Source organism: Amblyomma mixtum, chromosome 3 (genome assembly GCF_055824585.1).
Source record: "Amblyomma mixtum isolate Tamu chromosome 3, ASM5582458v1, whole genome shotgun sequence".
Taxonomy (NCBI): Eukaryota; Metazoa; Arthropoda; class Arachnida; order Ixodida; family Ixodidae; genus Amblyomma; species Amblyomma mixtum.
The window spans coordinates 284,084,531-284,096,992 of NC_143014.1; the positions used below are offsets into that span (position 1 = coordinate 284,084,531).

The following is a 12,462-nucleotide window of genomic DNA, read 5'->3' on the forward strand; positions in this document are numbered from 1 at the left end:
CATAAACCGCGTTGTGGCGAAAGGAATGAGGAAGGAATGGAAAGAGGGAAGAGAGGAAAACGCCGCAGTACTTGGCTGCAACATAATTGCGACAGCCGAGGGTTCTCTAATGTGCCCTGACACTCACAGCGAGCCGACGTCTTTTGCATTTCGCCCCCGTCTAAATGCGGGCTCAATTTAGATGTGTGCGTATAGTTTGGAAGCCAACACCGCAGACGGCAACAGGCCGGAATTTCATACCCTGTCCTAGAGGTCAGGAGCAGAATGCGATAGCAAACGCTGCCATGGCGCTAGTGGCCTTGGACAGCCGATGCACAACGCGGACGCAAACCGATCATGATAAAATCGCTCACTGCATTTGAAATCTTGGTATTTTAAAAGTACCTGCCTACTTTCGTATGCCTAAATGTAGAGGCACACTTCTGTCATCGTATGCCTATGCAGTGCGGTGATAAATTTTGCGTCGTGTGCGAACATGCATGTTTTCTGACATTACGACGGTGCGCAGTCTGGGTTCAGCATAGCGCGAAAGCCCCAATAGGCGGTATGGTATATAGGCTTGAGCTTCCCTGAGGGACATGTAGGCTATGAAGGGCGCCGTAGTGGAGGGCTCCGGATTAGTTTCCACCGCCTGGTGGTGCACTGACTTCGCGCAGTTCAGCGACGCATTGCGTTTTGCGCCCATAAAAACCCGGCTGTCGCGGCCGGGATTGAACCTGCGTCTTTCGGGTGAGCGGCCGGTGCACAGCGTGCATTTCCTCGCCTGTCCTCGCTATTCCTCTGCTGGATGAGGCGAGGAACCAGGAATCGTTTTTTTTTTTCTTAACACCTCCGAGTTTCGATACGCTGTAAGGTTGAGTGTGCAAAAGTAGCTCTGTCGCTGGCAGCGCTTCGCGCTTGTAGGAGCGCAGTACTATGTACTAAATTCCTTCCTTCCGTTGGGTAGGTGACATTATTCAGCCTTTAAATCTTCGTGAAGAATAAGCGGGTGTTGTGGAGTGGTACTCGCCGAGCGGGAGCATACGTTGGTAAAATGAAAAATTCAGCACATACAGTCAAAGCCAGGACAATCAAAGGTGTATATTTCGAGTTGTTTCTTTCATTGAGGAATCCAGACGTTCCCTGTTATTTCTTTTCATTAATATCCATGGATACGTTCAAAGAGCTCCTGTCACAGAATCTTTTTTTCTTAACCGCTATGCATCAACAGCTGCCTGTACCACACACAGGAGCACTGGTGCATAAATGATAATGACATGCAGAAAATGAAATGAAATGAAAAATATGAAAGAAACTTAGCGCAGACCTCCCAGATGCAATATTATAGGTCGTCTTAATGAAACTATGCTTTACCGCCCATTTTATTCGGGCATGACAAGTGTCCTGTCGCCTCTCAAGCGTTGGCTGCCCTTACGCACGGCTGGCATGCGGATCTTTCCTTCTAGAGTGACTATATTAGACGCTTGATGCAGTTCTCGTTTGCCATCCATGATACCTTTTCCGAAGAGGAAAGCGTACAAAACGTACACCAGGTGCTTCGACTAAGTCCATATTTATCGAAGCCTTCGCGACGTGCGCACCAAGCGCATCGGTCCTATCCGGGAAACGAGAGGGGCAAGCAGTTTGCAGAAGACCGCGCATGTGTCAGCCACCCTAGGCAGAACACATGCCAGAGGAATAATTGAGACCACGTTAGCCGACCAGACCATAACAGGGGAAAAAAAAAGACGGTAAGGCAAACGGGGAGGGGAAGGGAGGAGGGGTTTGAGGGAGACGTGGATGCGCATTTCGTTGCGCCATTAGGTCCCACTGCTTTCAGTGTATAAAAATGGTCCTACGCGAATAAACAACCATAAACGCAGTTCCGGCCACACGTGCTGCGGATAACATTAGTCGTGGTGCGTGCTTTGGCCTTAATAAAGCGGGAAGCTTGTGCGGGCGTGCACGCGCGTCCATATGATCCATTGAGAGAGAATTGACTATACCCTTAACTATACCCAAGAAACTAAAAAACAACTTGCTTCCCAACGATAGCTATATTATTCCTGAAACTTAGCGGTAATACACCAAAGCAGATTCATTCAATCGAAGGACTCCGCCCAGGACTCGCTAAGAGAAAGCCATAGAAACAAAGTTCAACTGCTAACGCACCCCTGCAAAAGCTCATCATCGTCATCGAGAAGTCAGTCACTTATATACTCATGCCCCGTGAACTCTTTGGAGCTTCTGCTATTCAAGATTTCTGTAAAAACGAGACTGCCTCTTGATTGTAGCGTGGTTTTTCTGCCTCTCGAGAACCACTGCTGAAGTGCTGTTTTTCATAATGCCTGCGACCGCCGGCTCCTTGACCTTACCTCCAAAAAGAGCAGTAAACTCTTTTTATCTAATTCATTCATTCTATTCATAGCAAGAATCAATATTGACACAAACTGGTTTTCATCACCCCACGCCATTTAGTCATGAGGGGAGAAGCTGAACAGCTTTATAAAGCATGTTTGTTCTGAAATACCATTCCAATGTCAGCGGCCAGCATAAACGCCCTAACGTGTACCTAAGAACATGTTTTGCACGAGCATTTCAACCTGCATGCGCACAAAAGTGATCCGAGTGGTGGCCGTCTCAGCTGTTCAAACAGTCGGTATATTCTGCTTCAGACTGCGACAGAAGATCATATTTACGTAAGACTTAGACAGAAGCAGAAATACAAAGCAGCGAGCTGTACGTGGAAATAATGGCGCTTTCTTGAACCTCTGGAGTCATTGATTTTTCACTCTTCCAGTTCTTCAGTACTTATTTTCTCGAGGGTCTGCTCGTAAAACTTATCTTAGAGTTCGCAATATGTGCTCTTGAGTTCTGTTATCTTATGAAAGACAGAGCTTTAAAGCACTAATGTGCATATTTATTCAACCTGTCGAAATGAGCATAATAAAAAATAGCATAAAAATGTGATAACATTAAACAATACATTAATACATATGGTGCTTGCTTCAAACGTCCTGTTTTCGTACAACCCAAACCATGCCTTAAGATGAAGTTGCGCCTTTAGTAACAAATCTTTTGAAGAAAAAGGCTCTTGTTTTTTTGTTCATAATGAGTGGATGAGGTTCCTTGTTAGCCCAAACTTTTTGTTCTACCCGAAAAAAGAATTGAGCTCCGTTCTCATTGCGGGTGCGTCAGGAGTAACTTCGTTAACATACTCTACTTTAGTGAAATTTTCGTGCCTGCTTCCCATTATGCCGCCACTGTCTGTGCTCTGCTTCTGCTCTCACCAGTGTCGACAAAGGCGGAAAACTAAAGCGCACCGGTACAAAAGTGAGGCGAAAGAACTGCGTAGCTATTCTAGGAAACGCTGAAGGTCAAAATAAAAGATTGTAGAGAAGAACAAACGGGGAGCTGGAGAAAATAGCGCTGGAATGTAGCGGAAGAAAACGCAAAAAGAGAGAACAACAAACAAGCCAGCACATATTGTGATCCGCATTTATATATGGCTGATGCCGGGAACAACTGGACAGCTTTGGGGCCCCTTTGGGAAGGACGCAACGGGCGTGAGCTGGAATTTCTGGAATGGGAAATGCGACAACGTGAATCCTTTCCATAAATTTTGGATGCGTACTAGAAAAGCTTGAATGTAAGGTCACCAACAGGGAAACAAATAGATAGGGCGCAGGAGAGAAGCTGACACCGTGCGAAAGAAAAAGGGAAAATGGCAGAGGTAAGGAAAAAAGCTACAAGCCTTTTTCATAGTCGTGGTAAAGTGTCGTAATAAATTGCGCTAGCTCAGGAGCAAAGCATCTCGAAAAAGTTCGAAAAAGAGAGCACTGTGCGCATGCCAAAAAAAGACGAGTGAGACAGAGGATGTACCTTGATCATAAGTGGTAGAGATAAGGTATCACCTGGCCAGTGCTCATGAAGCACTCGTGTGATCTTAATTCATGAACTATTTAATTTCAGATATTGCAACAAACAGTGATATAAACACTATTTCAAGGACTATGTGGAACTGGACTGGGTGGTATGGTTGTGAAAGTCCGTAAACTTTTTCCTTCTCTCTTTTTTCACTAAATAATGACAGCAAAATAATGGATATACCAGCTGTTCCAAATTTCCCCTAACATTATATCTCTCTTTAAAATGGCGAAAGATAAGTCCGTGTGGCCATTCCAGGTGGGTTGAATGGCAAGGCTGACATTAAGTACTAACTACCCTGCGTACTTAAACTGACAGTGATCAGGCAAAGTGCAAGAAGCCATCGGGTGTTTTATGCTGAGGACCTCAGATGTCTCTGAATCATTGCATATTAATACATGTTTAATACATCTACATTGTTCAAAAATGCAATTGGGGACATTTTTGCCTTTAACAGTTTTAATTCGCATGATCTTGTGCCCTTGTGCTCATAAGACTACCTATTTCGCCTAAACAGCATGCATGCTTGAAATGTTCTAACATGACGATATGTATAATGGCGCACCGCACCAAAGGCAGGAATTATGTTTGTGGGCGCCTAATGCAGGCAAATAAATAAATAAATACCTCTGCATAAAGGAAAATGAAGAATAACAATACAGTCGAGCGAATTTATAGAGACCGCAGTTTTAAGGAACGCTCGATTATTAAGATTAAGGGCGATGCGGCGAACAAAATATTTGCTAGGGCAATGGTACAGCGTCTCAGATACAGGGAATAACCATGGCGGCATAACACGGTAAAAACGAACAAGGAGACGCCGAAAACTCGGCTTCGCAGTAAAAAAAATCGTGTTCCAATAAGCGCGGAGGTTGAACAGGGTCTCCAAGCCCGCGTGACACCCGCCACGGAAAGAATGTAGGGCCCCGAAATTGTGCTAGGGATACGCGAGACATTGCACTCAACACCGCATACTTTTACGAAATTCTGCCGTCAGAAACGAGTGCCTTGAAAGGCGACACGTGAACTGGTGGAAGGCGCCACAAGATTTTTCCTTAACTTCCTTCAGTGTACGGGGATAGACGGCTGCGACCAGAGGCTGTTTTCTAGTCATCAGGAAATGTCGCAAGCTGCAATGCTTTGGGAGCCATGTTCACGTTCGCTACAGGCCGAGCACAGAGGTGTCTATAACACCCAACTTTTTATTCTTCTACGACAGGTCAACCAGTCACAGGTTTCAATGGCGCGATGGGTATCATGGTCGATTTGCTTACCGAGTGAATTGTTCAGTTCGACCATGATATCCAAAGCAAATACGAGCTCCTGCTCGTGCTTGACAACTTTTTAAACATTATATTTTCCATCTTTAATTGCGGTGACAATGCTCTTATTGACGCCGAATGCTAAGTGTAGAGCCAGCCAGGAAGTCAGAGAGATTTACGTGTTCAAGATGTCCTATCAACGGCACATCATCCAAAGCATGCTGTTAGCAACAGACACAACAGGAGTTGTATCCTGTGGGTGCCGCCATTTTAGACGCATCTACTTCTTTTCGCGCCGATTGTCTCGAGCATAACAACCCGCGGGCTCGAACCAATCGGGGTAGACTGAAATCTATAGATGCCGAAAAAGGCGACTCGTCTCGGTGCGCAAGCCGTACTGGAAGAAGGTAGAGCTGCAGCACCGCAAGTCCCTGCGCGTGTGCCTCGGCCTACCGAGAAATTCACAGTGCGCCGCAACGCTGGCCGGGGGTGGTGAAAACATTTATTAATCATAGAGAGAGGTGTTGGGGGTCGTGACCTGAAGGGTCACGCCCTTACAACCACTAGGTGGGATGCCTAGTCAGGCACACCATTGGCGTTTGCCGCAGCCCGGGCGCGCTGCGTTAAGGCCCTTTGGGCCTCGAGGGTGCAGCAACCGGACAGGGTCGCCTCCCAGTCCTCTCGGGTGGGGTTCGGGATAGGGGGTAGGGATGGGTTCTGCTGGCAGGCCCACACCATGTGGTAGGTGTCAGACACCTCCCCACAGTGTGAGCGCCGGAGGCAGGAGCTTGGCCACTGCAGCTCCAAGCAGTGCGCAGGGCTCTTAACCACATAGATCGGCTTCACCGCGCACCAGACGGCGGCTCGCTGCTACAGCGCTTGCGCTCGCACCCTCGCTCACGTATGGGTGCGGCGCTGCTCGAGTACGAGCACTTAACAGAAAGCTCGCCCCCGTACGGCGTCTGCGCGCCCTGGCCTGCTGCCTCGGAGGTTCAGCGAGAGATCGTCGGCATCGCAGGAAAGCGGAGCACACCCCTCTGTGCTGTGCAGCAGCTGGCCAGAGCCGTCATACACGCGGAGCTCGAGAACCATCTCCTCGTGTTCACCGACGGCTCAGTGGCTCGCGACAGCGCTCGCTCGCAGCGGCGGCCACCGTCCCCGTCGTGCGACTGCACAGCCAACAGAACACCACTTTCGTGGGCTCTTCCACCGCGGCGGAGCTGATGGGGATCCAGCTTGGGCTGGAGCTGCTGCTCACCCTCGTCCCTCCGCCGCCCAGGTGTGCTGTGTTACGCAACTCCCGCGCCGCCCTCAGCCGGCTGCAGACCAACGGCCTTGGCACCCCTTTAGTGCGCGAAATTCGATCGCGCCTCGCGCAACTGGCGCAGCTCGGATGCGTCGTGCGCGCGCAATGGGTGCCCGGTCACTGCGGCACCGCCGGCAACGAGGAAGCTGACCACCTCGCGACCGCCGCACATCAGCTGCCTTCCAGCAATCTCCCTCTTGCGCTGGAGGACGTGCGTGCAGTCATTCAGGATCATCTCCGACGGCATCACCCCGATCCCCGCATCGCAGGAGGTGAGCGCATTTGCTACATCACCGGCTGTCGCCCGCTCGCGCGGGCGCAGCGCGCAATGATCCTTCGTTTGCGAATTTGATGCGTGGGGCCCGGGGAACGACGGGTGCGTCACGAGTTCCCGATGAGTGCAGTGTGTTTTGGATGCGGTGCGGCCGAAACTCTAGAACACTTGCTCCTTCGCTGCTCCGCGTTCGCTGATGCCCGTCGCGACATGCTTGCGGCCTATGGGGCGCTGGGCATTCTCCCAGACTCCCTCACAACGCTATTGTGGCCACAGGGCAGTGCGCGCACCCGTGAGCGAACAATGGTGAACCTTTGTGCATTCCTCGAACAGGCGGGCTTGACGTGACGCCTGTTTTCAGCCAGGTAGTTACGTGCAGTGACCGAACGCTCCGCGTGTGCTACCTCCGACGATGAACAGCTGGACGCCCCCACTCCAGCAGTTTTGTGTTTTGTGTCGTGCGCGTGTGATTGTACTGTGACCTACCAGATCTTCACGCGCGTGCGACCTGTGTATATATTTATATTTATCATGTAGATATCTAAATAGATTTATTGACAGTGTACCCCTTCCCCTGTCCTTTCTACTATCCCCTCACCCCTTTCCTTTCAATTATACACACTGCCTGCTATCCTTTATTTCCGTTGCCCCAGCTCAGGTGCTTCCAGGCGTGATAGCAGATGCCGAGGCAGCAAACATTCTTTTACCTTCCATATGAAATGTAACAATAAAGCCACTACTACTACTACTACCCGCAGAGTACCACCCAACGTGGCGATTTTCCTGATCGGATATCCTTGCCCGCACATGTGGAAATTGCGGGGCATACGGATGGGACTGGCTGCGCAGTGCATCTGAAAATGCTTTAGTAAAGCATGGTTTATAGGAAAAGGAACGACTGAACATGCTGTTGAAAGTCTGCCTGATCAGATAGATGTGCATTTCAAGCAACGGACTGTTTATGCGCAGACGGTCGGACATGATTTCGCCTGGGATGACTTCGTTGGTTCGCATGATGATGCCAGGGTCGCAAAGCCACACACAAACGAAGGCGTGCCATTAAACTGATGCGATCTCGAGGAGGCCGACCAGTCACCAGTTACCGTGAAAGCTTTAATCGCGGTTAGTTATATCGTGTTCTTGAAGCAGCTTGTTGGCACTTATAGGACCTCGGCGAGGAGCACGCGTGTGACCGGTCTGAAAAGGTTGGGAAGGGCCGTGATGTAGTCTCCTGTGACGACAAATCCATTTAGGTGTGAGTAATCCTTTTGGGGCGGGGGGGCTAGCTAGTGGATGTTTCCAAAAAAGGGTTGTAGCGCCGAAAAAGACAACACACAGGAAGCGAGACGGGACAGGCGCAGAAAGCAGCGTCGAAGGCTGTTCTTCCAATCACCGTACCACCGTCTCGGACGAAATCAATCGGCATCAGTCAACCAATAAAAATTCAGGGAGAGATAGCACTTAAGTCACCTTACGTGCAGCAAGGCGAAAGACTGTGTCCTCCTGCTGCGCTCTCTGGAACGCTTCTGAATCGGTATTCTGAGCCTTTGTTTGCTGCTATGCTCGTTATCATCATCATCATCAGCCCGACTACACCCACTGCAGGGTAAAGGCCTCTCCAATGTCTCTCCAATTAACCCTGTCCTTTGTCAGTTGCCGCCACTGTATCCCCGCAAACTTCTTAATCTCATCCGCCCACCTAACTTTCTGCCGTCCCCTGCTACGATTTCTTTCTCGTGGAATCCACTCCGTTGCCCTTAAGGACCAGTGGTATTCTTACTTAGGTATTCTCCAGTAACTCCTATCCCCAACTGTTCCCATTCCAGTCCTCGGAATACCTCCTGTAAGCAGGCAGTGAAGAGCATTGGCGAGATTGTGTCTCCCTGCCTGACACCTTTCCGTATTGGAATTTTATTGCTGACTTTATGGAGAACTATAGTAGCTGTGCAATCGTTATAAATAGCTTCCAATATTTTCACATAACACTCTTCCACACCCTGATTCCGCAATGCCTGCATGACAGCTGAGGTTTCCACTGAGTCAAATGCTTTCTCGTAATCAATGAAAGCTATATATAGGGATTGGTTATATTCTGCGCATTTCTCTATCACCTGATTGATAGTGTGAATGTGGTCTATTGTCGAGTATCCTCTGCGAAAGCCTGCCTGATCATTTGGTTGACTAAAGCCCAAGGTTGTCCTGACTCTATTAGCGATGACCTTAGTAAATACCTTGTAGGCAACTGACAATAAGCTGATTGGTCTGTAATTCTTCAAGTCCTTGACGTCTCCTTTCTTATGAATTAAGATAATGTTAGCGTTCTTCCAAGCTTCTGGTACTCTCGAGGTCACAAGGCATTGCGTATACAGGGTGGCTATTTATAAGTTATATGCTCGTTATAAAGGACTGCAAGTTATGGACTACTACACCCTCGTTATATCCAGTGTGTTCGGTATAACCGATTTGGAGTTACGACATACTACACCTTCGTTATATGCTTTGTGTTCATTATGACTGATTTCAGTTACGACAAACTACACCATTATACAGTTAATTATTAACTGAAGAGCCATCTTCGCTATATCCAGTAGAAATTTTTCGCTCTGTGCGGATATCTACTTTTTTGATGCCAACGTATACAGCGCAAGAAGACAAATCGTTTGGCACCGCTTCAACGTCCTAGATCAATTAACTTGGCCGTAATGGACGTTTGAAGTTTGAAGAGGTTCCTAACGACGCCCGATTAGCCACTGCCACCCGACCCCAGGGGCCCCTCGAAGGGTATGTTGACAGTTATGCGCCTTACAGTGTCTAGTGTGCCAGGCTGTGGCGTTAATTCAGACACGCACATGGGCAGAGGGTCGGACTGGGGGACTTCAGATGTTTTTGACAGAGAGCGAAAAGAACGAAACGAGTCGGTGCTGCGTGCGGAAACGGCAGGCAGTGGCTTTGAAGACTGACTGCGACTGTTGGGAAGTGACCATTTGCACGTTGAGTTTTGTTGTGCATGGCCTGTGCCGTTGTTATTAGGGTTGCGTGCCCACCCTTTTTCCCCTCCCAGCGATGAGTCGTTTTGCCCCGACGCACTGCTAAGTTTGCCCTCAGGGCAGCGATAAGGTGATCCTTGATCCATCAAATGAAGTCATTCTCTCATTTCTTGATACCTTCCTCACAGATTTCGACGACCGCAGTGTGCAAGCAAACTGGGACATGTTTATGGATAAAACCACTGAATTAACAGAAAAGTTTATCCCTACGTACACTGTCTCCTCCGACGGTCACGCTCCCTGGTACAACACTCACATAAAGCGCTTATCTAACAAAAAGAAACGCTTATATAGATCAGCTAAAACGTCTGCTAACACTGCAAAATGGGCAGCTTACAAACGTGCATCTAACGACTACATCACAGCCCTTAGGGATGCAAGAGATAACTTTTTAAAAATCTCATTGCCATCTATGCTATCTACTGACACGAAAAAGTTTTGGCGCACCATTAACCCAAAGAATGACGACATAATAACCCTTGTTGATGACGCTGAAAATGCCATCTCACCTACCGATTCTGCATCCATCTTTAATGAGGTTTTTACACGCAACTTTTCGAAACCCACCCATGCCACTCATCCAACTACACACTCTTACGACTTTGCTGTAATGTACCCTTTAACCATTGAACCAGTCGGCGTAGAAAAAGTCATCACATCACTGAAACTTTCATCTGCTCCTGGCTGTGACCTCATTAATCCAAAGTTTCTGAAAAACACTAACTCATATTGTTCCGTTATACTTTCAAAGATTTTTCAGCAATCACTTGACAAAGGTTCACTGCCTGCTGAATGGAAAGTTGGGAAGGTGATTCCACTCCGCAAATCAGGTACGAAACATTGCCCACTTAACTATCGGCCGATTTCCTTAACCAGTATACCATGCAAAATTTTTGAACATATCCTCTTTTCTCAGATTGCCAACTTTTAGAAGCGAACTCATTTTTTTCACAATTTCAGCACTGCTTTCGCAAAACATACTCATGTGAAACCCAACTAGTCTTGTTCACGCATAAACTGCACCTAATACTTGATCACTCTTCAGCAGCTGACTTAATATTTTTAGATTTTTCCAAAGCATTTGATAAGGTGTGTCATAGTTTATTAATCTATAAATTGCATCAACTAAACCTTGATACCAAAATTTTGTACTGGCTTGAGGTTTTCCTGACTAACCGCTCACAGTTTGTCTCAGTTAATGACGTAACCTCGGAGCACTGTCCAGTTCACTCGGGTGTACCTCAAGGCTCTGTGCTTGGGCCCCTTTTATTTCTCATTTATATTAACGACTTACCTTCCTGCGTCTCCTCCCACATTCACCTTTTTGCTGATGACTGTGTAATTTTCACCGAAATAACTTGTGATGACGATGTAACCAGACTACAATCAGACCTTAACGCTGTTTCTGCATGGTGTAAGTTATGGTTAATGGAATTAAATGTTAACAAGTGTAAATTTATGCGTGTCTCAAGAAATGCTTATGATCTTCCTGTGTATTCTCTTAATAACGCACCTTTAGATCCGGTAACTACTTACAAGTATCTTGGCCTTCACATCACCTCTGATCTAACGTGGACCGTTCACATCGCGCATATAATATCCAATGCTAATCGAATGTTTGGCTACTTACGACGCAATTTTGCTAAAGCACCATCCTCTTTAAAATTACTGCTTTACAAAACTCTAATACGGCCCAAACTCGAATACGCCGCGTCAATTTGGGATCCGGGCCTAACAAACCTAACACAAGCTTTGGAAATGGTTCAGAATAACTCTACTCGCTTCATTCTTTCTAACTATACCAGAACAGCAAGCATCAGTGCCATGAAAACTAGCCTTAGCTTACCATCCTTATCATCACGTCGCAAAATTTTTCGCCTTTCCCTTTTTCACAAGTTATTCTATCACCCGCAGTTTCATACCGAACTTATCTCACCCCCTCAGTACTTATCATCAAGACTAGATCACATTCATAAGGTTGGCATCCCTTTCTGCAGAACAAAAACTTTTTTTCAGTCATTCGTACCACGCACATCGAATGAGTGGAATCACCTTCCTTCTTCGACGGCCACCATCACCGATCTTCATTTATTCAAGAATGCCATAGCTAACATTGTTTAACTAGGATGTATTTTATACTGTGTTATTGTTTTTTTCTTTCCCTGAATGCCTTAGCTAACAATGTATGTGTAGTAGTCATGTTTGTACTTTCCCTGTTTAATTAACTCCTGTTTGTTAAATTTCATTTTTTGTAACCACTCCCCTCTGTAATGCCGTAATGGCCCTGAGGGTATAATAAATAAATAAATAAAAAATATAAATTATTAAGGCGAAAGCCTTTACTGTCTCATCGTTGTAAGCAGCAGTTGTCGACAGAGAATGTCACGCTTTTCAGTTGGTCGAAAGGGTCGTGACGTCACAGTGCGCCAATTTCAAACGGGGCCAATTGTACTTTGGCTAGTAACCATGCAACCAATTGAAGGGACCATATAGTGATGCTCCAAGTAAGTGGGACTGAGCTTAGTTAATTGCTTAATTACCGAATTAGCCTAATTAACTTCTCTAGTCAGGCCATATAAATAAATATAACCTAGTAAGAAATTGGTCGAGCTCGGGAATCGAACCCCGGTCTTCGGAGTGCGAGACGAGCATGCTATCCACTCCGCC

General features: G+C 47.1%; 1 pseudogene; it reads left to right on the top strand.

Annotated features, from left to right (window-relative positions):
• The first annotated feature begins 6,071 nt into the window (after window positions 1–6,071).
• On the top strand, window positions 6,072–9,708 carry LOC149355061 (uncharacterized; annotated as a pseudogene).
• The last annotated feature ends 2,754 nt before the right edge of the window (window positions 9,709–12,462 follow it).